Here is a 27,341-nt window from a genome sequence, read left to right as displayed (position 1 = left end):
GTAATTTGTGGGGAAGACAGGGAAAATATCATTTATCTGTCATTATTTCTGTAGCATAGTTGATGGGAAGGAGATAGTGAAAAAACCTCTAGAATTATCAAAGACTGTGACAGTGTGACTTAAAGAACTGCAAGAAACCAAACACAATAAAAAGGGGGAAAAAAAACAACAAGGAAGTGGAACTGCGAGCTCTGAGGGAACTTTGATAGTACCAAACTAACAGAATTAGCAGTCAGAAAGTGAAAGTGTGCAGGAGTATAAAAACTTCTATTTTATATTTCTCAGAAGGAAAATGAAAGGAGAAGCAGCCTTCTGTGCAGTAAATATTCCAAATTTTGAAGTGACGCTTGATGAGCCCACCTTCAGTGCACTGTGGGAGTTGGAAGGTCTGTTACAGGGGCAGTGTAATATTTTTAAGTGATAAGAATTGGTTGTACTTTCAGAATCAGTCTGGTGAAACACAACAGGGAAAAAACAAAACCCCAGAACGAAACATGAGGTTACCACATTGACTTCTGCAGTCAATACCTAAATCAAAGGAAACTATTAATTGCAGTTAATGTGTATAGAAATAGTACTTCACTTCTCAGGGCTATCCTAAAATATTCTGGTTGATGTGCTGTGATTTTTAGAGATGATGATTACTAATATAAAAACTTCCTTTTGGTTAGCCTGTGGGTGAAGAGAAGTATGCAAATTTAGTTAATTTCCAGAGGGGCAGAAAGATGACTTAAAAATAAACCTCTCGTTGTTTATGTGACTGTATCTTCAGCAGGCAATTGACACCGAGGACACTGCTAGTTGACTTGTCATTGGTAATCCCTAGGCATGACCTCATCTTGCCCATTTCCGGCAGCTCCAAGATGCACAGCAATTTCTTCTGTCTCCATCCAAAGGAAAAGCTTTTTATTTCTGACCAGGCACCTTGGTAGGGTATTTTTTAAGGCCAGACTCCTGTGGCTGGAACTTTGGTGGGTTCCTGAAACACTGGCTCATAGCCTCTCTGTCAGGTAGCGCTGAGTACCGCAGCGTATTGGATGCAAAGGGTTTTTTGTTTCCTACTGAACCAAAAGAGTGGGATAACGTCCCATGGGTGAGCAACAGCTGCTCACCATCACTCATGAGTTCCTGTCCCAGGAGCAGCCGCCGGTCTCCAGAGAGCTGCTTCCTGACCTTCCCAAAGCACGAGCCTTTCCAGCCCATGCAGTGGCAGCCAGTCCTGTCCCTGTCCTGTCACCTGCGGCCCCGTTAACTTGTGCACAGCTGCCATGCCCTGTTACAAGGTGAGTGGGTGTGTGCCGAGGAAGGGTTTGGTTAACAGCCTTGAAATGCATTGTGCAGGTGGGTAAGTGTAGGGGGAAAAAAAAGAAAAAGATTACTGGTGGTTTTCTTTTTTAGTGGAGATTCTTTGTAATAGAGTTCTGTATTTGCCTGAGGTGGTTGTTTGCAGACAAAAATGAGTTGATATAATAGTGCAGGAGATACTGTGCTTTCCTGTTGTGGTACGTGTGATTGGAAGGAATCTGGGTGTAGACTTGTTTTTCTCCTGAATGATGTTGCACAGGGCTGAGAGTGGGAGCTGTGAATAAGGTTGTGGGGAGATGCTTGAGGGCTTCCTATGTGGAGGTTGAAAAGAAAAGGAAAGCAACATACTTCCTTTTAATGGTTGAGTAGTTTCATTTTGTTGATACTTTTTACATGTTTTGGGGCATTTGTTTGAATTTTCTTAAATAACATTTGGTGAAGATTTGAGAGAGAGACTGCACCTGTGTGTGGATATGGCACATGCTCATAGTTACCAGAATATCACCATGGATGATAGCCCATCTCTTCTTGTGACAGCCCAGCTAAAGCCATCTTCCACGTTGCCGTTCGGGCCCCTGCTCTTGCCCCAGATTTATACAAAAAAACCCTGCCATATCCAGTCCTGACTTGATACTCTGGCTTACCATGCTCTAGATGCTGAAAGTCCTTTCCCAGAGACCTCTTCTGTCACATTCAAATCTGAAAGTGGTATTTTGGTACTGATGCCTGTGTATGACATTGCGTGTATTGGATGCTCGGTCCCCCTGCACCATTCAGTATTTTGTGCTAGAGGGAGTGGAAGTGAGGGAAGGGTTCAGACCCAAGAAGAGAAGTGCCACTGGCAGCGAAGGCCAGCGTGGAAGCCCTTGACATGATGCACACAATGTGCAGAGTTTGTGGGGTGAGTAGGAAGGGAGTGGTTTCCTCTCTGAAGAGCAGGACTTTTACTGGGTGGCAGTGGATGATGAGAGCGATTTGCAACACATCGGAAGCTTTTGGAAATGCGATACTGCCGCTTGTTCTCACTGTCAGGCTGACTGGCCTACTTTTCCTCCGAAAAGGGTTCGGTAACAGCTGCGTTAGAAGCCCTCCTAGTGCAGGCACAGCCCCACACAGCAGCAGTTAGTCCCTACCTGTTGGAGCTGGAGTTTCTCCTTTCCATCTGCTTGAATCTGCAATGTGCTGCTGCTGGCAGCAGCTCAACCCCCAGGCTTCAGCCGAATTTCCATATTCATTGCACTAGTTGTTGGCTCGCAGATGGAAGCGGAGACAAGTTCTCTGCTAAAGAGTCACAGAAAATCTGCTGCTGTCTGCGCTGCCGCTCTGCTGATACCACAGCTTTTAATATGGCCAGCGGGGTAAAGCCACCACAACTGTTAATTTTTTATACCCCGCTTCCACTGCCAGAGAAATGCTTGAAGCAGTGTGGGTTTCCTCCTGTTGTTGGAGTACTGATTTCAGGCAAAGTTGGAATGAAAGAGGAAGGGAAGGGGGAGGATCATTGCAGATTGCTAACGCATTTATATATTTATTGTTTTGAGGTGTGATGCATCAAACTCAGCTGTCTGTATTTTTCAAGTAAGTAGTTTTTAAAATTTGTTAATATAAAGATATTTTGGCATTACAAAGTGTGTATGCAACACCTGGGACAGCACTGCACGAAGTTCCCATTTAATGCCGGAGCTTTAGCCTCTCTAGAACAGAGTGTTTGCTTAATCATACCCTGCTGGATCTTACCTTCTGCTTCTTCCACCCCTCTTTTTCACCCCCAGTTCAAATGGCTGGCTGAATATATGTGCTTTAGATGCATCAGCATGAAACTTTGCAGATGGCCACCAGCCTTAATACACGCGAAGCTGTGATCACAGTTTTCTAAACAGTGCCAGAGATGCTGAATTATGTTTTCAGTATTGCCAAATCTCTTTAATCAGTTTTGACTGAAAAATGATGGCAGAAATCCCGGATTAGTAATGGTGCTTCAGTGAGTCATTAGCAGTGAGATCTGATTTTATGAGATACTTTGCACAGACGCAAAGGGGCCGGCGCAGGACGGAAGGGGACCGCCATGGCATGGTTGAGGTAAAGCCATTCTGGGGTTCTTGTGCATGTTCCAGAACCTTCCTACCCAATTTTCTCAACCCAGTCCTTTTTGTAGCTAGGAGCTAGAATCCCATGCTCTCTGCTGACAAGTTTTTGTAAGTCAGGACTGGATACAGGTACCACTTTCTGCTGTCTCATCAGCAGCTTGAGAGTTGTGGGACTAGGTCCGTGGGGCAAAGGGTGACTCTCCTGTCTCCGCATTAGAAACATTTGATACTAAACAGAACTCAGAATTGTCATCCGCAAGGACATTCAAGCTTGCAGTGTTACCTCCGTAATGAGTATCCTGGGGAGCACAGGGCTGTGTTTCTGGTGGTGGTGGTTCCAGCCTGGCAAGAATTGCCTGTTGCAGAAGAAGGATTTCGTGCCAGCTCTGATGCAGGCCAGGTTTCCCCTTGTGAGCCCTACAGTGTTGGTGAATGTCCCTTATTATTTTTTTAAGCTTTAGTTTCTGAAAGGTTGTGTTTTGACAGCTCTGAGGAATTAAGACTTAAACAAATCGTGTATAAAGCTTGAGCAACAGCAGCATATTTTCCTTCACACTGCAGGTCTTGAACTGGAAGGCCTGTTTTTAATGAAAAAAGACACCTACAGAGAAAAAAGGCCTCTTTGTTTGGATCACCTTGGTTTCATACAAACACTAAAAAGACCATTTTCTAAGCTCCTGTCCAGAAATACTTCTTAAATGTACAAGCTTAACTGAGCAAAGTGATTAAACTTTTTCCATTATCCAGACTAAGAGCTCTGTTTGAAGTACATGAAGCACTCGTCTTCTACTTGGATTGAATGCTTCTACTTTTAAAGCCGTCTATTTCTGCTCACCTCTTAAATAAGAAACAGGAAAGAGAAATGTGGTGGTGTATTTAATCCTACTTGAAAACATTTGCATCAGAAAAAAGGCTGTATGTTTTTTCTGGACTTGTGCTTAAGTTATAGGAGAAAGGATATAATAAGTTTTATTTTGTGCCAAATTAAATGGCAAAGGTGTGTTGCTTATTTTCCTCCTTGAGTTTTGTCAGGTTACTTGGAATAGTGATCACTATTGTATGCATTTTCTAGGATTTTGGTCAACGTTTCACTCATCTGATCACTAACAGCCCTGTTGTTAGATACAGAATTTTACATTTACATGCCAGAGTTTCAATGCCTGTAACTGTGACACCATACACCTTCCAAATTCTTTGACAAGTGTATGCTCCAGATTTTGGATTGTGATTTAGGTTGTAATTTTTGCAGATATTTTTAGAAATTTCTTTAATATTTGTTGTTCAGTGCCTGTGGTTTCAGATTTTCTTTGACTTTAAAGTTAGTGAAGAACAAAATATTCACGAAAAACAGTAAGTTTATGTTTATTAAAAAATACATGTTTTAGCAACATATATTTGAGCTTGAGAAGTTTTCTTGATGAAGGAAAAGAGGAGCAGTTCAGACCAACCACAGGCAAATTCATCTGTAAGATGGTCAAATTACTCGTTTTCTTCCAGGTAGCAGTAGGTTAAATAGAAGAAGGGAATAAATATATTTTCATGTCCAATTAATAGACGTCAATGTCTATTGAATGTAATGGTGGTGTCTGCAAAAAGCAAACACACATTCTGTACTCTGGCTTTGGGACAGTTTTGTGGGTTTTGTGTGTGTTTATTTTGGTATGCTGTAAAGCTCTGGACTTCAGATGCTAAATTTGTTTGGATCAATCTTCCTCCCCACTCCCCAGACAATTCTAAATGTAATTGAATGTACTGCATTATTATTATTTTCTTCCTTTCGTCCTCCCTTCCTTTTTAAGTGAAGAAACCAAATCCCACAAAGCGCATTTGGTATTTTTGGATTCCCGCGTCTATTTTTGGCTGCTTGCATGATGGAGGGAAAAATGTGACACAGCTCATAGCAGAGTGACATACAAGGCTCCACGCGTCTGCTCCCTGGTGGGAGTTTTAGTCCTTTGTCAACGTCCCAAGGAAAAGTGTAAGCACGAACATCGCAGTGGTTCTTTACGGCACGGGGTGTTTCGGTTGGTTTATTGATACCAGTCCCCACCTGCATCAGAATCTGCGACTTTCCTCTCCTTCCCTGCCTCTGGCTTTGTCCCAAGCAATCACTGACAGTGGGCAGAACCAAGGAGGGACCTCCAGCGGCACAAAAGGAGCCTCGTTGGCATCATCAAGCCAGCGCTGCACTGCTTGGCTGTGCTGCTTTGCTTGGTCTTGGGCCTCACCTGAGCCTGTGCTGCCCATGGGCTGTGGGTTTTTTGGCTTGTTACTATGGGTTATTTTAGTCATCTGACTCTTTTTGGGCAGTTGAATGAGTCTGGGGTCCTGAATTTGAGGTGGATGTTTTTAATGGAAGTTTGGGTTTACACAGGGATACGAGGTATATGGCACTTGCTGGTTGTTATGGTGTGATCAGTATTGACCTTCCTTTGGAAAAAGGGTTTGGTTTTCCCTTGTAATGTAAACTCTAATACAGAGAATTGTGTTAATGCTTGAGAAATTGAAACGAAAACTTTCTCATTGCTCAAAGAAAATAAAGTATCAAAAGGGAGATAGCTCATGACAGTAAATTATGATAATTTATTTGCTGGGCAAAATTGTTGTTACCCTTGAAAGTGGCTTTTAATTTCAGTGAAATAGAAAAACAATTAGTAGCTGTATCTTTTACTGTGTGGAGGTCTCCAAAAATAACGAGGAAGCCATTCTGAATATTTTTTTCTTTTGACCCGTTGGCTGCTTTCTTCTTTGAACTGGACGTGATAATGACAGATTTGCTTCAGAAAAGTTCTGGGCACACGCACTTACTATTCTTTGGTGATGGCTACAGAGAGGGCAAATAAATGAGACAACTGTAGATGGGATTTTGTTCAGAAATAGTTGTTTGTATACACATCTCTGGGGGACGCACACTTAGAAACCTGTGAACTTGTACATCCATGTCAGTTACCTACACGCCCAAACTCCTAGATCTGGCTTTATGGCTGTACAGATCGCATATTTGGGTAAGAAGGGACAACAGACTGTAGGTAAAAGAAGATAGGCCGGTGTAATTTTTTTCCAGTATTTTTTCTAAGCAATTCCTTTTTAAAGAAGAATGACAAGTTCTGTTTTGTTGCAGGAGCATAAATAGGTCACAGCGAGTGCATAGAGTTAATGCTGACTACGAAACCCAAGAGAATGAAGACTACACAAAACCCAGCCCCATCATTGCTCATGATATCTGCAAGCTCTCAAGCTCGGTAGTCTTTGTTCTTGGCTCTTGCTGGTGTGGTTACAGACTGCTCATCCTAGGCACTAAATTGGTCACAACAGACCTTGTACAACCTGGCAATTTTCCTCTCTTTATGGTCTGTTTGTCTCTTCCTCTGACATCAGTGGGTGCTGGATCAAACTTTCGTTTCGGTGAAAGTCTTAGAGATGGGAATTAAAAATCTCTAAATGTCTGCAGCAGGAGAAAATGCAAGCGATGCAGGAAGTACTGTTATTTACAACAGCCTCATAATTTTGGCTTTGTAGCAATTGTTGCAAGTTCATTAACTGACTTCCGACCCTGGTTTGTACTGCCTGTGGTTGTCACAGGCAATTAAACCCGGAAGTCTCACAATCAACACTTGCTGTACTTCTAGGTGGAGACGTGTCATCTGGTGTGCAGGAAGAGGCCACCTTCTCGCACTGTTAAGTCACAGTCCTGTAAGCTTGCATCTCGGCATCTAAAACCAGGCAATCTGGTTTAAACATCTAGCAAATGCCTGACCTGCACTGTGACTTTGCACCTCTGCAGCTGTAAATGTTGCAAAATCGTATTACTTGCTTATACACGTTTTGCTGTTTAAGTACAGTGGGGTATTGTGCTGCAGGATTTATATTTTACCTGAATTCTTCATCTCAACAATTTTATTGTGTAATAGCTGTTCCTGCAAAGGCAGAACTTCAAAGCAAGGGCAGACCAAGGAGGAATGAAATAATTTGTAACTAATCATGTCAACAGATAGGAAACAAGTTGTTCAGGATTATAAAAGTATATGCATTTCTCTCTTATGGTATACATAAAAGAAAATAGTCCTTCTGGTGGGCCACTGAAAATAATTTTTTAATGAGCTGTTCTTTCCTCCTGGAGTGTATGTCCTCAAGAAGTTTGAAATAGGACAAGCAAGATAACAAGCAGTATATGGGAAAAAATACTGCTAGAATTTGTAGCTTTTGGGTTTTAGATGAAAAAAAAAAAAAAAAGTAACTTATTTTGAACAAAAATGGCATCATGTTCTGGTTCATCAACGAAGTCTTGCCAGGTGAGAGTTGGAATGTCTGCACGTAGCTTTCTGGGGAATTTAAACCCCCTGCTTTAGCTTCACTATTTTCTACCCATGGACCTTTGGACCTTAGAAATGATTAAATGGAAGAGAAAATACAAAACTGGTCACTAAACATAGTTTAAGCAAAGTTAAGAGGTTTTCAGGTAACTGTTGGAAACCAGCTGAAACAGGATGTGCTTGTTAGCATCAGCATTGCTGTTTTTGAGGAGAATGCCTGCGTGCTCCCGTTGGTCTGGGCTCTAACCCAGTTGCCTGTACCCTGACTGGCTTGAGTCTGCTGGCAGAGGCTGGGTGGGAGTGAAGGACTGACTCAGAATGGTGTTTCTGCAGGTTTTACAGGTGTAACCAGCACCGGTCTGGCTTGAACCAACTTGCATAAGCTTCTGCAAATAGCCATGTTAGAAAGGCTTGTAATACTGAGGTGAGAAATGACCCAACATATTGGTGTCCATGAATTCTTGGCGAAGGGTTGTGGGAATAACATGCACAAGCCAGATGAGGCCTAAACCACTGATGGATTTCAGCTGGGGATAGCTATCTGTAGCCAGAGGAACTTGAGGTCTCTGTAGAGTTAAATCCTCTTTTTTTCCTTAATGTTTTTAATTTGTGCCACTCAGTTATTTAAAGTACTTTTGCTGTATTAAGCAAAGAAAACAAGGAAATAGTTGCTAAAAAGGATTTCTTAAGTAGTTTACATTTTACAGGAGGTTCTCAGGTTTTGTGGTCACTTCTTCATTTTTGTGGTCACAAAGCCTGTCAAAAGAAACACCAGAAATGTGGATCACAGATGCATTAGGTTTGCTAGTCTCTGCTTTTTGTGTGCCTTGAGTCCCCACAGATTCTCTTGCATTCTTTTTATTCATTGCTAAATGGAATATTTCAGCCATATACAAAGTGAAGTACTTCAGAGCTGTGCATATCTGTTGATCAGTGCTTCCTGTCTATTTTCTGAAGGGTAAGAATTTGCACAAGACTTGAGACACTTGGGATTGACAATGTGTATTGGGTTTCTCTTCCTTGACTCGTGCTGTGCTCAGAGAACCCCAGGCACAAAACTCTCACCATAGGAAACTGAATTCTTCCTGTGTTGCACCCAAGCCTACATATTGAAAACAACTTAATGTCATGTGTTGGTGCTTTTCCTGTGCTAAGTTTCACTGACACCAGTGAAGTTACTTGTAGAATAAGGAGGTATCTGAGTAGAGTCAGTGTTTCAGATACCTTCTGTTAAAGAAATTATGCAGCCATAGTGAAAACCAGTTTGTCCTTGAGCATTTTTCAGTGGAATTGAAAGGAGTCACTGGAGGAAGAAAGGGAGCTGGCTTTGTGGCGTAGTCAGAGGGCAGCAATAATTAAGGTGGCAGCACCCAGCGATCTAACAACACATGGGAGAGGCCTGTGTCTTTTTAGGGGGAAGTCGTACATTGCTGTTGTCCTTCTGAGAGTAAAGCACAGTCCTTACAAAGGGAGCCAGCTCTCTTTTTACGGGGTTATGGAGAAGGAGAAACAAAACTCATTGCAGAGATCCAAAATAAAACCACATGGCTAATACTTCTGACCTGCATAGGCTGTCTAATATAATGTTAAAAGTTAGGAAGGTACTTGCACTGATACTTATCACAGTGTCTACTTATTTCTAGAATAGGAAATGTGTCCTAAGACACTTACTTAATATAATCATTTGAGAACCTCAAGGAATTGCTGCTTTGTGTGGAAAACAATGAATTGGGAAAACCTCTATCTTACTTAAGTAGCTGTCATCTTTAAACCTCTCTAGTCCCAGTGATAATAACAGACAGTAAATATCATCTTTTTAATTGGAAAATGTCTGAGCAGTAACCCTGTTTCTTATCTTTGACTCACCTGTCTCCTGACTTACTTCTTTGTGTATGTGACTGTCATACTCATATTCACCATGCTGCCGTCTCCCCCAGGGATGGTCTGAGAGGTCAGAAGGTGTTCTTCCTCCGTGGCTTCAGCAGGTCTCAATATGTGAACACTTTAGCTTTTAAGAGATGTATTTGGGATGATTTTATCTATTCAGGTCAGTGAGCTGAGAATCTGACCTCTTACCCTGTCACTCATGTTTAACTAGTAATCTTATGCAGGTGTATTCTTAGCTTGCTGCAGCTGTAAATAAGTTTATTTATCTTATATATATATATATTTCACAGCAGAGCATGCTAAGTGACCTTGGTTTGCTCTTTGCTGTGGTTCAGTTGATGTGTTATAACTCATTAAACTTCAGTACTTTGATTCTTAGCTTTTATCTTTGGAGCCATAAATGTAGAATGTCTGATCATAGCAAGCAGGTCTTCTGAGTCCATGGTTGGAATTCCGGTCTGTTGTATCTCTGCTTTTCCTGTGTCTAAGATTGTGTTATGCTATTTTGATTCTAAGAAATATTCCTTGAACTCCCTCCCCCACCCCAGCACCCTGAACGCCAACGTTCTGGTCCGAAGTACAGTTCTTACAGCATAATATCTGGATTGTATTGGCTATTCTTCATCAGTCCCTTAATCATATAAATCATAGAACCATTGAGGCTGGAAGAGACCTTCATCACCTGGTCCAACCACCCCCCTACCACCAATGTCACCACTAAACCATGTCCCTAAGCACCACGTCCAACCTTCCCTTGAACACCCCCAGGGACGGTGACTCCACCAGCTCCCTGGGCAACCCGTCCCAATGCCTGACTGCTCTTTCTGAGAAGAAATGTCTCCTCATTTCCAACCTGAACCTCCCCTGGTGCAACTTGAGGCCATTCCCTCTAGTCCTGTCACTAGTTACCTGTGAGAAGAGGCCGACCCCCAGCTCCCCACCCCTTCCTTTCAGGTAGCTGTAGAGAGCAATGAGGTCTCCCCTGAGCCTCCTCTTTCCCAGACCAAACACCCCCAATGCCCTCAGCCGCTCCTCACAGGACTTGTGTCCCAGGCCCTTCACCAGTTTCGTAGCCATTCTCTGGACATGCTCCAGGGCCTCAATGACCTTCTTTAAAAGAGATCATATTCTAGGGGAAATAAGCGTCAATTAATTCTGCCCTGCACACTCGTTAATACTACAATGTTACTGCACTGAACTGAGCTTTACTTTTATTTGGTTGCTGGAAAAAAAAGGGTGGCAGGAACCTATTTCTGTAGTTAGGATCTATTCTGACATACTGCAGGAGTGAATCTTTATACACCTGTTTCAATTATCATGAGCATTTTTATGTGAAGAGCTGCTTGTTTCAGACATCACTGGCCTTGTCGGAGGGACTCAAAAGAGACAAGAGGAGGTCACGGCTTTTCACTGGGCTAGCTACTGCTTCTGGGCCTGTGGCCGAAATGCCGTGGCTGCTTGTTGCCTGGGCCTCCTCTCTGCTCATGAAGGAAGGCTTTGGCACAAAGTTTACATTGCTTACAAGTTGCCAGGAGAAAATACTTCTGCCTTTACTTTAAGAATTACCGCTGCCTGTAGGCCTAGTTTTCAGGTAGGCCATCTCAGCTCCGCACAGTTTTTTGGCAGGTGTCTTTTAGTCATTTGAAGGGTGACAAAGCAGATAGACTTAGCAAAACAGAACAAACTGTCCAACAGACTAGCTGCCTGATCTTATTTTGTGTTTTTACCGGTAAGGAAAGTGCTCGATTGTCGTGCATTAGTGGGACATTACCCTTAATCAGCCCCAAATGTACAAGTCTCACCCTTCTTTAGTACCCATGTATCAGTCTGTATGCTGCAAAAATAGATTATATTTTGTTTGTTGGTTGAGGGTTTGTTTTTTTTTCAAACTGGCAACATGATACAAATTTTCCAGAACATCGACTGCTCTTTGGATGTTTGACTGTTTAGTTGACGTCTAAAATAAGACGTATCAGTTTACCTACTTGAAAAATGTTATTGTCTTTTTCTTCATTTTTTCTTGTTATTGTTAAGGTGGATGGCTCTCAGGCTTGAGTGATGGAGGGCAAAGTAAAAGGACTAACAGTCTTTGCCTTATTTTTCTCATTTTTGTGCTTGCGGATGATTGGAGCACTGTAGGACTTGATAACATCGTAGAGATTAGCTTGGAGACATCCTGCTCTTCACCAGCTGCTCTCAGTGCTCTCCCAAATTGAGTACTAAGGATGCTATGTTCTGCTAGGATTGATTTTAGGCTATTTTGAAAGACTAGGGCTGGCCTGCTTTGGTACACAAATTGGTGTATGTTGAGTGCTACGTGAGCTGAAAACAATTTTTCCTTCTGACTGATGCTTTATTCTCCACAATGTTGTGTCTATGCTAGGTTTGTCTTGTACATCAGCTGTTACTGCCTGTAGTTTTTGGAGACCAGGCAGCCCCTGGCTGAGGCTGGAATACCATAATGCTGATTATGTATCTGTCTCTCTATCCATCTGTCTTTTCTCACCTTCCTTTGCTGCTCTTTGCACTGTGAGAAGACTGAAGAGGAGGAGATTTCTGAGGAAAAAGGGAGATGAGCAACCCCCAAAAGTTCCAAGCTCCAAAAAAGGAGTCCTGTTAGTTATCTCTTCTTCAAGTACTTGTCATCCATCTCCTCAAGAAGGCCCTGTACTTGGGAGCTCCTTCTGGCAGTGCTCAGTTGACAAGGATGAGAACAAAAATAAATCAGGACGAGGACTGGCTGGAGGGCAGCCACTCATGCATGGTCCTTCTTGAAATAACCTGTGTTCCACCCAGATTGCTGGGCAGAACTTAAATCTGGATTTTGCCCTGCACAATTTACTCCTTAGAGTATAAAAAGCAGTGCGTGGACTTCAAGAGGACAATAAAAGGCAACTGCTTCAAGCAGCTGTGACATGAATTTCAGGGTGTTGGTAAGAGTATCGTAGGAGGCTTAAGCATCACAGTACTGTTTTTTCCTTTCTCTGCGGATGTGTGGGTTCTGCAGTAGTAGAGGCCAAGCCTTCCCCAATTCCTTTCCAGGCTTATAGCCTGTAGAGCAAAATGTCCCTTCACGCTATGTAGCACTTGTTTGAATGGAAGAATTTTTTGCACGATGATAAGTGGTTAGTCCACTGAACAAGGAAGGCTTGATTTTGAATTGAATGAATCTTGAAGCATCTGATACAGAGTTTTAAGACTTAGTTTCTCACCAGGTTCCCGCCAGTCTGACTGAAAGCTTTGAGAAGTGAAAGGTTCGCACCTGAAAGTGCCATTGGCCAAGGGGCGATTTGAGCCTTTTCCCAGACTGATGCCTGTGGAGGTCTGTCTGGCTCTTTGGTCACCTGCCTCAGTGGAGAAGCACTATCATCGTGAAGGAGTCACAAGTTCAGCAAGCGAAGTCTTAACAACATTAAAACTTTTTTTTTTTTTTTTTTTTTTTTTTTTGTCTGAACTGAAGGTATGGGAAACAGAGCTTAAAAATACTTTTTTTTTCCAGAGTCCTGACAACACTGTTTTTCTTGCCAAATAACTTTTACAATGCTTTCCTGATGATTTCTGCCCAAGTCCCTTTGCCTCCTCTCTCTCCCTTTACTGTTAGAGAGCTTCCCTAAGCATCTCATTTTCTTGTCTTGCCTTCTGAGCAGCCTGTCAGCCAGGCAGCTTACAAATGTGTGTCTGTCTCTATACCAACTCCTCCTTTCCTGAATCCACTCCAGATCTTTCTCCATCATACTATTAAATGCGTGGTTTGACTTGCCATCCGTTCTCGATTTCCTGCTCTCTAAACTAGTTCGCCCTCTCCTTCCCTGGCTCCTTAGCGCAGTCATTAGCAAGCCACTGCAGTGCCATTAGCTTCTCTCCTTTGAGAGCCTTGCTCTGGAAACTGCACACAGGTAGATATATTAACTGGAACTCGTTTTGCCTACTCTTTCCTCTTGATGCTAACATCGATCTTCTTTGCCTTGCAAGAGAGTCTTGATTCACCAGCTCTGACATTTCCTCTATCTGTCATCTTCTAAAAACATCCATCTCATACCTCACAGCCAAATCCTTCCCATCTATATTCTATTTTGAGCTCTGCTTTTACTGGATAGTCTGCCTATTTAACTTTAGCACTTAGAAGACATACAGAAATGCTGCACTGGCCTGTGGATTGCTTTGTTCTTTGCTGAGCCTGGTTGGGGCATATTAGCACAAGCAAACTTCGGCCCCTCTGCGGTTTTGAAGGGAAGCAAGTGCTTTCAGAAGGTGATTTCTGGCACCAAAGTTAGCAAATTAGCTCCTGCTCAGCTTATGTGCTCCGACTCCCCTCCTTCCTGCCTTGTTTTTGAGGAAGTGGAGAATTCAATACGTTTTCTGACTCTCCTGGCCTTTCTTGGTAATGTAGTCTGTTCAAACTCCATGTTGCATATAATGGGTATGCATGGACTGACGTAACTTTCCACCTATTAAACATATCAGAAGCATTACAGAATTTTAAAATACTACTTCTTGATTTATATTCTTAAATATTCCTTTATTCCTGCTAGAAGAAAGGAGGAATGAGTAGATTTTTCTTTAATGGATTTTTCTTTAATGCAACTTCTGTGGTATCTGCTTTTCCTTTTTTTTTTTTTTTTTCTTAATGGGAGATTTTTCAATAAAAAATAATTCTACAAATTGGATATTTCCTCTTTTTAGTACCTACATCACAAGTTTTTAGCCCATAGTGATAAGGATCACCTGAGTAATAAAGCTGAAAATGCTTCTCTTAAAAACAAGGCAAACCAAAAGATCACAAGATACCAAAAATATGCAAGATTTCTGTGTGGGGAATGTTTTATGTGGGTTATAAAATAATTATTTCCTTCTCACACCCTTAAAAAAATAAAGCTACAATTGCTACCAATTTAATGCAACGTTTGCTAGTATTTCTAAAAAGGCTCAGGTGGGTCTCTGATATTTTTTGAACCTTCAATCAAGGACTTTGGGGAAGAAGGAGCAGGGGGTAAAGAGTGGGTAGGCAAAATGCACAACCACAACAAAAAATGGCTTGTGTTGATTAGCTGCTATCTAAATTATAGACTATAAAAATAAATATTAAGCACGTTTATGTGACAGCTGGCAATGTCAGGTTCTTTTGAAAGTGTTTGACCAGTATGGGTTTCAGCTTATTGTACTGGTTCCTTTTTATTTTATTTTTTTTAAAAAGCAGACTATTTAGGCACAGTGCAGAACAGGTGCTGCTTGCATCTTCTCCCTTTTTAGACTTACTGTAAAAGGAAAGCATACTGTGAGGATAGCTTTTACTTGTCTTCCTTTAGTTTTAATTTTATTGTGTCAGTTTCCTTGGCCACCTTAACCACAGCTGTTATGCTGTTTTAAGAGTCCTATTTTGAGAGTCCAGCCATAGTTAGGGGTTGGGATCACACAATTGCGGGATCCTGCTGCGCCTGGGTAGGACTTGAGGAACCTGCAGTTTAGCACCAGTGTTCATCCTTACGTGTGATTTTCTCGGTGAACCAGTGCTGTGCAGTCATTAACTGAGCTGGGGATGGTTTGCTGGTTCTCAGGCAAAATGAATGGTTCTGAAGCTATAAATGACTCTTCTTGTGTCAGGGAGAGAATTTCTGTCTCAGATCATGTTGAAGACTTGGTACAGTTTAAGTGCTCTGTCTTCTTTCTCCTTCTTCAGCTTGGTGTCTCTATTCAGTCTTGATACAATCAGCAAAGAAGAATGTGCTGTGTTCTATTTCAGAAGCCCTCTGATGAAGAGAAATTTTCCCCAAGAGAAATTAACAGCGAATTAATGCTATTTTGGACTATAGTAATCAATACAATATTTTTACACTACCTGTCTTTATGGCTCTTGCTGGCTTATGCTTGCATCAGTGATCATGACTTACAGTCAGCCCTTCTCAGTACATCTTCTTTATCTCTAAAATTATTTCAAGAGTGTTTGAAATCCTCAACTTGCAAAAGCAAATGTATTTTGGAGCGTGTCTTTATAAGAATGTGACTGCCATTTATTAAATAGTTCTTTAAATAGTTCTGCATTGGTTAGAACCAGCTTTACAAGGTTTGGATGGTGGATAAAAAGCTTTCTTCCTTCCAAAACTAAGAACTCTCTCAAAATTACTCAACACTGTCTCGAAAGAAAGTTCATCCAATGTTAATGCACTAATCAGAAATTAAGACTGGGGCACATCCCACAGACCAGGTTGCCTGAAGCCCCATCCAGCCTGGCCTTGAACACCTCCAGGGATGGGGCATCCACAGCTTCTCTGGGAAACCTGTGCCAGGGCCTCACCACCCTTTGAGTGAAGAATTTCTTCCGAATACTTAATCTAAACCTACCCTCTTCTAGTTTAAAGTCCTCGTCCTATCACTACAATGTATGAATTAATGTACACTTGATAGGAAACTGAGTGGATGAAGGCTTTGTAGAATCATAAGATATAGATGTCAAAATGTTACTTTTAAGTAGCACAGTTGCCATTGTTTTTTCCACGGCCTGATTTTAGGAAAAATCCCAAATGATCTAAAGTCAATTAAGTTCTGAATGTCAAAATTTAGTGTAATCACGAAATAAACGTTTTTCCATCATAAGTGTTTTTAATAAGCTTTTCCACCTCAGGCTCCTAGTGGTCTTGATTCTGATCCGCAATCCAGTGTGTGCAGTACCTTCATCTTCGAATGGTCCCAGTGATATTTGGTGGCGTTAATCTGGGGAATAATTTATGGTGCACCACAAATAGAGGTTGGATTCACACGAGGCAATTTTGTGAGCTTCTGGATAGCTCTTTCTGATTGAATTGTTACATAATTTATTTTGAAAGAAGAAATGATGAACTTGGAAGGAGAAAGAAATGAAAAATATTCAACTTTGGCTTTCTTCCTTAGTAGATCTGTTGCTATTCAACATGCATTTGGGGCTCCTCTTAGCTTTTGGTGTAGTTCTGTATTATTCTGTACTGACAACAGGGCTTTTTTTTTGCGAGGCAAGGGCAAAGAACACCAAGAATAGGAATAACAGAACAAGGTCCCTGACTTGTGTAGGTAGGCAGTTCCTCTTCATGACATTACTAATGAGGAAATAACAGAAGATGATTTCCCTGCTAAAAATCGGAGCTGATTAACTTGCAAAGGAGTACAGATGAGTTGAGAAGAAAAGACAAAGCATTGAGAATCTCTTGTGCAAACACAGAAATCTTGCATCACACTTCTTCATGTAAATAAGAGGGAGTGCGTTTTATTAAAAAAATGCTAAGGAATAGTCAGCAAAATTGGCCAGCTTCACATTCACAGTTTTACACGTTTTTTTTTATTATTATTATTATTTTATTTTTTAGTTTACCCAGCACAGCAGATGGTATTGAGAAAACAGCAAGTCTTTGCTTCCACTTTCTTTATCCAGCAGAGACAATTGTTCTTTCTGAGGCATTTTAAGAACCTACCGCTCACAGGTCACAAAGACTGGCATGAGATCTGCAAGTCCTGCAATGTGAAGACAGAGGGAAGAATTTAACTCAGAAATTTACAGGGTATCTTGAATAAGCAAAACGAGTGGATGTAGACAGTTCGCACCAGACTACAGTGTTTTGTTTGATGGTGGAAGGAAATGTGATGTTTAAGTCATTTAGTAACATCTGATTGCCTCAAAATGAGTTTATGCCTGGGTTTGGTTATCTCTGTTGTTGGATTCAGCTGAAATCATTGTACCGGTGCTGCAAACAGGGCATGCTGGTTTAAAATCAGAGGGAGCTGTGCATTGTAGAGAAAAATAAAGATTGGAATGGGAAAATTGTGTCCACGTTGGTGGAACAAACTATAATGTTCTCAGAGGCCTGGGGAGACCAGGTGTTTTCTGAAGTGCCTTCTCTGTTGTCCAGAGTGATTTTTAAGGCAAGTACATGACACCTGAGATTACAGGTGCTTCCACACTTAAAGTATCCAGTTTTTTAGGAAGAGACAGAGCTCTGAATTAAGGGGAGTCATATTGGGCAGACGTTAATTGGAAATGGTGCGTCATTTGACTGAGGTTTAATGTATTATTAAGGGCTTGCTGACCGCCCTTGTCAATGCAAAACATGGGCAGATGTTGGCATTAAGGAGAAAAAGAAAACAGAAGTGGATAGATACGAGCAGGCCAGCTGCCAAAAGATCAGCTGACACTATGCTGACATCAAGTGCAATCTGGGGAGTCCTTATGCCAGCGAGCTTTCCTACGCAGCAGATGTGTCCCTGTCTGGGTCCCTGCTCTGCAGGAGCCACAGCAGTGTCCGTGAACTCAGCTCTCATCTGGGCAGTGCGTCTTTGTCGTCTTGAGATACGTTTTTCTTGCATTGTTTTAGCTCCTTTCTCTGATCCTAGTGTCTCAGTCTCTGGTTTCATCTGCTGAGGACAGACTGTAAGGAGGAAAAGGACAGTAAGGTCATCTTGTGCGTTGCCACTACGTGCACAGAAGTACTTTCCTCTGAGATTTGTGCGCAGTGTGTTACAGGTGCCTTGGAACTATGTGGTTTCTCTCCAGTGCAGGATAGGTAGCTTTGGGTTGGTACAAGAGGAATAAAAAATGTCTCGCTCGGGACATAGCCGTGGCAGTAGCTTAAGGAGGTGATCTCTGTGAAGAGATGTACTTGTGTGCTATGGTGGAAATGGCTTCACACAGCTTCTTCTGGGTTGCTTTGCTAGGTACTTTTGTAGAGAAGGGTGCAAGATGCTACCGAGGTGTTGGTGGATGAGGTATTGATGGTAGAAAGTCCAACCACTGTAGTGCCTCCTGGTATTCATCCTCAGAAGCCTTGAGATGAACGTGGTAAGTGCATCCTCTTCTCTCCTTCCACAGCAATCAGTAAAGCTCCACTTCCATGTGTGGCTTCCTCTGGTGCTGATGGTCTTGCCAGCAGTTTTAATTTTCCTGAGAAGCAAAGAGTGCTTCTCTCATGGTGTATCACAATACCCACGAAGGGCGATCAGCTGGAAGAAATGTCCTTGCTACTGAGGTGCACTGGAAGGGGAGCCTGAGGTTCTTATCAGCAAGACACCGAAATTTAGTTTCTGCTTTTGGCTTTGCTGTGGGCATGTGAAGCAACCTTGGTCAAGTAGATTAGCTGTGCTTTGTAAGGTGATGCAAGGGTATTTCCCTTCTCCACTTTTTGCTTATTTCTCTTTTCAAAATACATGCTCCTTTTGCAGTGGGTCTCTTCTGCTGCATGCATGCATAGTGCTTACCTCCATATGTGGCTGCTCGCTGGGGTGAGGGCTTTTGGAAAGTACTGTAATGCCCGTAACAATGATCAAGAGAGTATGAGCCTGTTCAGAAAACAAGCTCTGCTGTTGTCTTAAAACAAATGTCAGTGCTCCTCGGAAATTCGTCTCTCTGAACACCCACCTTTCCATAGGGCTCAGGTAAACCAGGCTGCAAACCATCATCAGGATGCAGCAGAGTGCATAGCTGATGGAAAGGGGACTGGAAGGAGGAAGGAAGGTGTCACTGTGGGTACTGCCCGTGGTCCTCGATCTACTTCTGTTACTCTGTTGCAGTGGAAGCCAGCTCTGTCCTTGAAGAACACGAATGTGTTTTTTCCCTTGTACAGTACAGCTAAGAAGAAAAAAAAAAAAAGGCTCAAGAACAGAGGTAGAGTTAAGTATACTCAATAAGGACAATGTGACTGTAGCCTGAGCTTTCATAAGAAAGCAGGTTAATACGGAATTGGATGACCTGCAAGAGGCTGCGGGAAGCCATTTCCACCATCACTGGCATCATGATGGGTTAAAAAAACAACCAACCAACCAAAACCAAAATCCCTGAGATAAGGAGGAACAGGATTCCCTGCCCTAGTGTGTTCTGGAGTACTGTGTTGAATAGGTACTATAGAAAAGCCTTGGCTTGTTTGTTTTCTAAAGGAGAAAAAGGAAAAAAAAATATTGTCTCTAGTCCTTGAAAAGTGTGATAGTCTACAGTGTCTTTAACACAAAATATCTTGCAGTAGCGTTCCATTTAGCAGGCTGTAGTAATACCTGTGTTCAAGGTTTCATCCACATCAGCATCAGTTTTTAGGTTTTCACCTCTCCTGGGGCAAGAGCCTTTAGGTTTTCCCACTTTCAGACCCAGGATCCAAACCCTTTCTGCAGCAGAAGGTCAAGCCAGGGCAACTGAAATTAGGCAACACAGAACTGCTGCTTACAGCAGCTGGATCACTTCTCATTTTTAGGTGGGATCATTTGCAGATAAGTATTTGCATGTTACACAGTGCGTGCTCACTCCTGATGTGCTTCGTCTCCCTAAGGTCTTTAACAGCTCTTTTCTTTGAGTCATCTTTGATCCAAGTCTAGGCTTTTAGGTGAACTGCAGAACCAAATTGAGTATAGGGATATAAATGCATGCCATACATTCAAAATAATTGAATAAATAAATCAACAACAAAAGAAGCAAAAGCGTTTGAAGTATTGTCCTGTTTGGTCCTCTCTCCCTGCGTCATAGATGCCATTCGGACTGTGTTCTCGCTGTTACTTTTCATGTTTAAAAGTCTTAGGGGGTCTTGGTTGTTTTTTGGGTTTTTGATTATTTTTTCCTGAGGCATGCTGGGGAGTTTAGCATTCTTCTGCATATGCAACATTTTCAAAACAATAAAGCCTTGAAAGGTGGGCTGGAGCAGAAACTGCCACTAGTAAATTGAGGAAAAGGATGGGATTTAGAGGCTCCTGAAGATATTCCAAGGGACAGATATAATAGGGGTGTTTTTAGGGGAAAGACAGCAGTTATTCTTTATCCCTTTGTTTGTGTTATCTCCATGACCATGCTTCAAGAATTGTTTTGCTCAGCTGATTCCTTCTCATCTCTTGATCCCTGCCAAGCCAGTGTTCTTGGCTGCTTCGAGATGCAAGGAGGGAGTAAACATTACCATCAATAGTATGCAGTCTGTCCAGCAGCTTTAACGGCAACCAGATACAGTAAGGAAGGGTGTAGTGCACCTGCTTGGATCGGACGGAGAGGCTTACCTTAAATTTGGTTGGGCTTTGCATAAGAAGTATTTCTGTAACAAAACAAAACCCCACAAAACCTGTGAAAGTCAGTCATGCTTTGCTATCAGCTTTTCCGTGAGAAATCTCAGCCCAAATCTGCTTATCTGGGCGATAGCCAGCAGGACATTTGCTAAGTATGAGGAAAGATGTTTCGCTTGTAAATGCTTTGACATAAACCAAGTGCCTTTTCCCAGACTGTCTGGGATGTTTATATGAATGGCTGATAACCAGGTCTGCATGTTTTAATGGCATAGTTCCTTGGGCCAGCAGCTTCTTCGGACAATACTCTCTTCATTCATGCCATCATTTGTTTCTATGGGGCTGACCTGCCGGCTCAGTAGCAGAGGGCTTCACCTGCCTTGCTGGGTTTGCTCAGCGCTTTGTATAATTTGCCTTTCAGAAATGAAATGCAGTCAGCACCGTACTCCATCTTGACACTGCCTAGCATTAAGCTCCTAACAGGCTGCATAACACCTGCCCTAAGTTGAATGTGGTGGGGAGTCTGGCAGGCCCGGCGAGTAACTGTGAGATCCAGCTGCTGCTGTGACTGTGGCCACCAGTGCCTAGTGAGACAGGTAACCATGGGAAGGCTGCCGTGAGCAGCCTTTCCCCAAAGGCACTGCCCCTGGCCGTAATGCAGCCGTGCTCTCTCCTGCCGCACTTCGCCCTGGTGTCAGGCACGTGAGGCTTCTGCTCGCCTGCATCCCCCAGCCCTTTGGACAGCTCTCGCTGCATCTCAGGCCCAGTTTGCCCCAGAGGCACTTTGTTAATGCACTCATGGTGGGTAAATGGATATTACCCTGACTTATTTTTTGTTTTGGAATCTTTCCCGGGGTATTTGAGTTCTTCCCTAGCCTTGATGGGAGGCGTGAGCTCACAGATAGCTGCCAGTTACCGACCAGTCTTGCAGAGCAAGAAGAATATATTTACAGCAAAGACAGAATTGGAGTTGCCAGCCCAGGAAAAAAAAAAAAAGGCAAGTATGATTGCACAAGGAAAGAAGCCCAACTCGCTGCTGAAAGAAAAGGCCGCGGCCGTCTGCAGGCGTGTGTACACCCAGGCACACGGGCGGCGCGTGCGTGCGTGCCTGTGCGACACACACGGAGAGGAAGCCCTGAAACTTAAACTCCTCCTGCAGCTCTGCATCTGCTCTGAGTCACTGCTATGACTCACGCTGACAGCGTTCACGTTTGCTAGCGTGCAGATGGAGCAGCTCTGGCAACAGCAGAGGCAGGTTGCATTACTGATTACCTGCTGCAGCAGACGCTTGCGCCAAGGTGTTTTTTTACGAGCACAGACGAAACGCAGCAGGCTCTACTGAGCACGGTTATCCTTCTTGCTTGCTTAAAGGTAAGTGTCTGCTATTTACTAGGGAAAGATAGGGAAGGGAAAATAGAGCTTGGGAAGGCTGAGTCTCTTGCTGCTGCTGCTGCTTGTTCTCAGAGGGAGCTGCGTTACCGCAAAGCTTTGTCTCAGCTGTTTGCAGAGCCATATGGGGAATCGTGTGGCTGACGGGCAGGGCATGTCCGAGGAAACAAAATAGCACGTTCCCATTCATTGTGTTATGTAAGGCATGGCAGCCATGTTAAGGACAGAAGACCTCTTTCGAAGAAACGGTGCTGCTAGACATCAGGGCAGGGAGAGCGGCGGGTGTTTAAGCAGCCCTCTGCCTGCGCTTTGGAGATCGCTGCAGTTCCGCAGCTCTCGCTTCCGATTAAGCGTACCCACTTCTGAACGGCTTTGGTAACAGAATAAAGAGCAGTGGCACTAGGAATAGCAAAGTAATGATTGTTTACCTTTAAAATCACAGTGCTGCTTTGCCTTCAGCATTCAGGCTGGGAGCGTGCATGCTCTGTGCAATGCCTGGATGTAAACAGTCTCCTCACATACTCGAAACGCTGCATCCTGATCCCAGGGTTGTTTTCATTTTGTGCTATTAAAAACCCATGGATGTGTCCTGCTCTTAACGACTGGTTATATGCAAAAAGGGGGACGTGTTCTACTTAGTGTTCACTTATGCAGAGTAAGGAAAACAATTTATTTTGTAGCGGTTTACTGTTTTCTTCACTCTGATGCAATAATTTTAATGTAGTCTAGATGTGTATTACTAATTATCCTCAGGTAGAACCCACTGAGTCTTGAGCCTTTGCTGTTCTGCCCCCAGGAGATTTGCTAAGTTATGAAACCTTTGGTTTTGATTTGCACTAATGAATTTATCTTAATTTCATTCTTCTTTTTTTTTTTTTTTCTTTTCTTTTCTTTGTATTTTTTGCATTAATGTTGGATTTGCCAGACTGTCATTTTCAGGTGCATTGTCATTTTTCAGGTGGGGTCAGCAGCTGCTCTTAATAACAAGGGAGCCTGGTCACTTCTGTGTATTATTTTTCGGAATGAGAGGAAGAGGATGTTTTTGAAAACTCATCATTTATTAGCTTACTCTCAGCTTCTTGAAACTGCCACGCATTTCCTTGTAAAATCTGCACAAAAATCACTGCTCTCTTATCCTCTCAAATAAACATGGCAACATAGTAAGGTCATTTAAAATGACAGCATGCTTTAGGATCTTCCTCTGTTTATAATTTACAGCATTCACTGATGCACAGTGTTTTCATTGCTATGAATTAATTACATTTGGCATGACTTCCTTAAAGAAAAGAAAAAAAAAGATGGAGTTCTCATAACAAAATGGAGAGTGAGGTTTGGTAGCACATCAGTAGTGTCTGTACACATCTTGTGACATCCAATTTAGAAAACTGCTCTGTGAATGAAGCTTGTAAAAACAGTGTCACTCAGGGACTCCCATCTCCAAGAGCAAAATTTGGGTCACTGAATTGAACGATTAACGTTCTGGATATAAAATATCTCTGATGTTACAGTGTTACGAGTGCAAGCTAGTTTATCTCATACTAGGGTTGTTTTTAGGGCTGCTTACTAACAGAGAGTTCTGGCACTTGGCAGTCTTTCCTTCCCCTCCCACATCAAACAAATCTGAATAAAACACTCTTTAAAGTCCTATTTTTTGATTGATTTGTGTCTAAATTATTGTTTTCTGAGATCGTGTCAGAATTGTGTTTGCCTTCATGTCTGCCGTTAAGTATGTATACATTTAGAGTAAGAATTCTCTACTATGTCAAACCAGAACAAATAATTTATGATAATAAAACTTAAACAACTTCAACTGAGTTTACAACATGTCCTTATTAATACGTTGTGGGTGCATTTAAATAATGAACAGTTAACATTTTTGAAAAGAACTTGCAAGCACATAAATCAAAAAGAGAGGATGATGGATAGCCCCCGAGTCAACCCAGCCCTGACCACAGCCTCTCCATCCCAGCTGTCCGTAAACCATCCCTGGAAGTGATGGCCATCAGAGAGGCCCCTTCTAAGCAGGGATTTTGTAATAAGTATAACGTGGTTTGTCAAAAGTCTGCCCTCTGGTCACCCTGAAAGTTGTTTTTTGTTGCCTTAAGTTGGCATTGCATTAGGGCGTAAAGGCAACATGGCAGAAGCTGCTGGGGCCATTTCACCTGTACATCTAGCAGAACGTGAAGCTGAGAGTTCGTGATCTCCTCGACTTTCTTTCCGCAATAAAGGTGTGGTGTTTGGCTGTCCTTTTGTTTGTTTCCTCCTTGGTCCAACCTGCAGCTTTTTCCTCCAGTTTCCCATGTGGCTCTGCCCTACCGATGTTATTCTGAGCCCTTAGGCTGCCTTCCTGGCACGAGCAAAGAACTTTGAGGAGATCCAGTCTCATTATTAGAATGATTTTGCGCGAACCACAGATAGTATGGGTGATTTTTGGACTGTGTGACCGTTCTACCCGCTTATCAAAAAGGAAGCACAGTTGCACCAGATGCTGAGCTTATGCAGAGCAGAAAACAGTCCGTGCACTCAGTAATGATTTATGTCACAAAAAACGATCGCTGTATTTTATATGGTGATTTTTTTTGCTGTTGATGGTAGACTTCTTGAACGAGGGCTCTGCAGTATATGAAAAGGAAGCAACGTAACAATGTTTATTCAGCACCTCTTTGTGCCACAGAACAGCATGGCACTTTTATTTTCAACTCAAAATTTGAAAAGGAGGGAGGGTTAAAAAGTTTGTTGGAGCTGGCTTGGTTACAAGTTTTTCATTTCTGTTTTTTTTTTTTTTTTTTTTTGTGTGTGTGTGTGTGTGTGTTAGGAATAAGCTCCTGGAGTTTATATTGGAATAAGAATCCTTGCACGTGAGCAGTATGAATAGCACTGTTTGCAATACTGAACTATTTTTTTTTGTTGGAGAACTCGCCTTCTGTATTTGAGTAATTTTGAGAAGTGGCAACTTTTCTGTGGGCTATTTTGGTGGTCTGTCGTTTATATGTCTGTATCCACCTACAGGGCATCCGCTTGGCCCCTGTAGCTTTTCTTGTTTTCTGAATAAGTAGTCTTGTTTGGATTACATTTGTTCCCTGATTTTAAAGAGGAGGGGGAAAGAACTGTTAAATCTTTGCACGTACTGTGTCCTGCAAAGCTCTTCACTTAATCCTGGGGCAGGTTAAGCAGGGGGACACCAGGAGAGGTGGTGGACTCATCCTGTTTGCCCTGGAAGGCCCCTGTTGTAGAGGGCCTCCTGCCTCGTCACATTGTGAGGTTTTGTATTGTTTGTGATTTTTGTCTCTTGAAACTTTTGCGTATCGTTGAGCGTGCACAAATTTAAGTAAAGGGCAAAGGGTGCTGCCTGTCCCTTGACTATATCAACGATGATCCTTTCATTTGCCTTCGGGGAACGGGTTTCCACCTGATTAGTTCTTCGTGACTGTAGTCTCTTTGCCCCCTGCTCTGGAATCAGAGCCAGTTTGAGGATGAGTTTAGTTCGTTTTGCTCTGGTTAAATGAGATTGTGGCCTGGATTATGATGATGTGTTATTTCTGTGCTGAATTCTCCTCCTATTTTAGAGGAACGTAGAAATCTGGGATTAATTCTGCTTTCAGTTTGGTGCTTCATCTGTTAAAGCAGCAGAGTACCTCTGAGTTTGCTGTTTGGGCCTAAATAAAGAATTGTGAATTGGTGAACAGGATGTCTTGCATGGCTGTAAAGTGACCTCCTGCGTCCAAGTAACGCAGAATTAAAAAGGAGTGGGTTCATGATCCTTAGTTCAGATTTATTTTTCAGATAAATGCTTGGTAGTGCCAGATGGCAGAGCTGCTGCGGGCAAAGGTGAATGATGGAGCGTGTCATTCCTGCCTCTGTTTCTGCAGGCTATTTTCAAATCAGTAAATGTGATTTTTAAAATGCAAAACAAGACAAAAGATGCTGCAGTATTTTGGCTGCACTGAACAGCCACTAATTTCAGCAAGTTTCCTGTGTGTTGTGGGTAAGATTCTAAGCCCTGGATCTGTGAAAACAAGCTGCTATAAAAGATTTCTTCTGTCTCGCTTCAGAAATAGACACTAGTGGTGTGACTTTAAAGCCAAAGATATATTTTACCCTGGCATCGGTGTGATTTCTGTTGGGCAGGTGGGTGGGCTTCTCCTGGGGACTTGTGGGCCAGCATGGCAAAATGTTGGTTCTTTTAATGCACAGAAGGGCGCGGAACAATCACATCACGGTGACAGTTTCTTCTGTTGTTTCAGGAAAGTCTGCAAGAAGAGAAGTTTCAAGCTCTGTGCGGTACTGTAGTGGGTTTGGATGAGAAGGATCACATCCTGAATGTTGCTAGCACTAAATGTCGTATCGTGGCTATGAATGTGTGACATGAAAATGCATGCAGCTGAGCTGGCTAGGATGAGGTCTTTCTGTTTTAAATTCTCTCTGACGTGATTGCCTGGGAAAAGTTTGTTAAATTATTCTCTTCCTGAGATAAGTGGGATGACTTTCAATGGCATTTTGGTAAACAGGAGGTAGTGAGTAATAGGAAGAATGTGGCCTTTGTGGTTTTGCCTACATAAGAAAGATTTCTAATTATTGTCCCACACCTTTGGAGGTTCATTGGTGAGAACATGAAATTCAAATCACCAGTACTTCCACAGAACGGTGATTTTACACTGAAAAGCGTGGAAAAGCGACTCCTGTTTCGCCAGGATGTATGCAGGGAGGCAGACTTGCGAACTGGACTACCAGAGATGGGCTTTGGAAAGACAAATGGGGAATTAGAGGAGATTTGTCTTCTTGGCAGCTCTTCTGTGAAGCCTCCCCAGTTCAGCTGGGGAATGGAAGGAGGCCGGGACAAATTTGGTCTCAGATTTGTGAATTTCAGAGAAATTGCTTGCGATCTTATTGCAGAAAGCAAATTGAGAGTGTTTATGTTTGCAATATTGGACATTTTTAGAATTTATAACACAGTGTAGCTACTCATACTTCTTTGTAATTTGCTTTGATGGTGTTTAATCCGTGATCCAGACCTGTGTTCTCCAGAGGGAAGGCACCAGCACCATGGGTGGAGGTGTTCAAGAGACTCGTTTTGGGGAGCCCCGTGAAGCCACAGCTGGAGGGATCAGAACGAAATAGTCAGATTCATCTCCCCTGCCATGGATTTGCCATTGATTAAAGAAGGAAGATGTTCTCGTATCCGAAACATAAATCCTCCTAACAAGGTGCTGAGCACCTTCAGGGTACAGGGAGCAGCAGAGAGGGGCCTTGCGTGGCCACCTGGAAGGACAGACTGCCATTTGCACAGGGAGCACTTGAAAGAAGCATCTGCTTTTGTGCGTGGAGGTGGTGGGAGGCTGCCAACGTGTGATTGTGTGAGCTGAGGAAGGGA

At 42.6% G+C, this 27,341-nt stretch overlaps 1 protein-coding gene across 12 annotated transcripts in view; it reads left to right on the top strand.

Annotated features, from left to right (window-relative positions):
• The window catches only part of INPP4A (inositol polyphosphate-4-phosphatase type I A), a 117,370-nt gene that overhangs the window by 7,666 nt on the left and 82,363 nt on the right, over window positions 1-27,341 (top strand). For 5 of the 12 annotated variants that reach the window (XM_035315500.1, XM_035315507.1, XM_035315524.1 and 2 more), the window contains exon 1: window positions 21,700-21,952. The exons of 1 other annotated variant lie outside the window; for it this stretch is intronic. The gene's annotated coding sequence lies outside the window, so the exon portion shown is untranslated. Of the gene's footprint in view, window positions 1-21,698; window positions 21,953-27,341 lie in introns of those variants that run through there. 6 more of the 12 variants (XM_035315569.1, XM_035315552.1, XM_035315533.1 and 3 more) reach the window with 3 other exon arrangements.

This window comes from Oxyura jamaicensis, chromosome 1 (assembly GCF_011077185.1).
Source record: "Oxyura jamaicensis isolate SHBP4307 breed ruddy duck chromosome 1, BPBGC_Ojam_1.0, whole genome shotgun sequence".
NCBI lineage: Eukaryota > Metazoa > Chordata > Aves > Anseriformes > Anatidae > Oxyura > Oxyura jamaicensis.
This window is presented reverse-complemented; position numbering and strand designations above follow the sequence as displayed.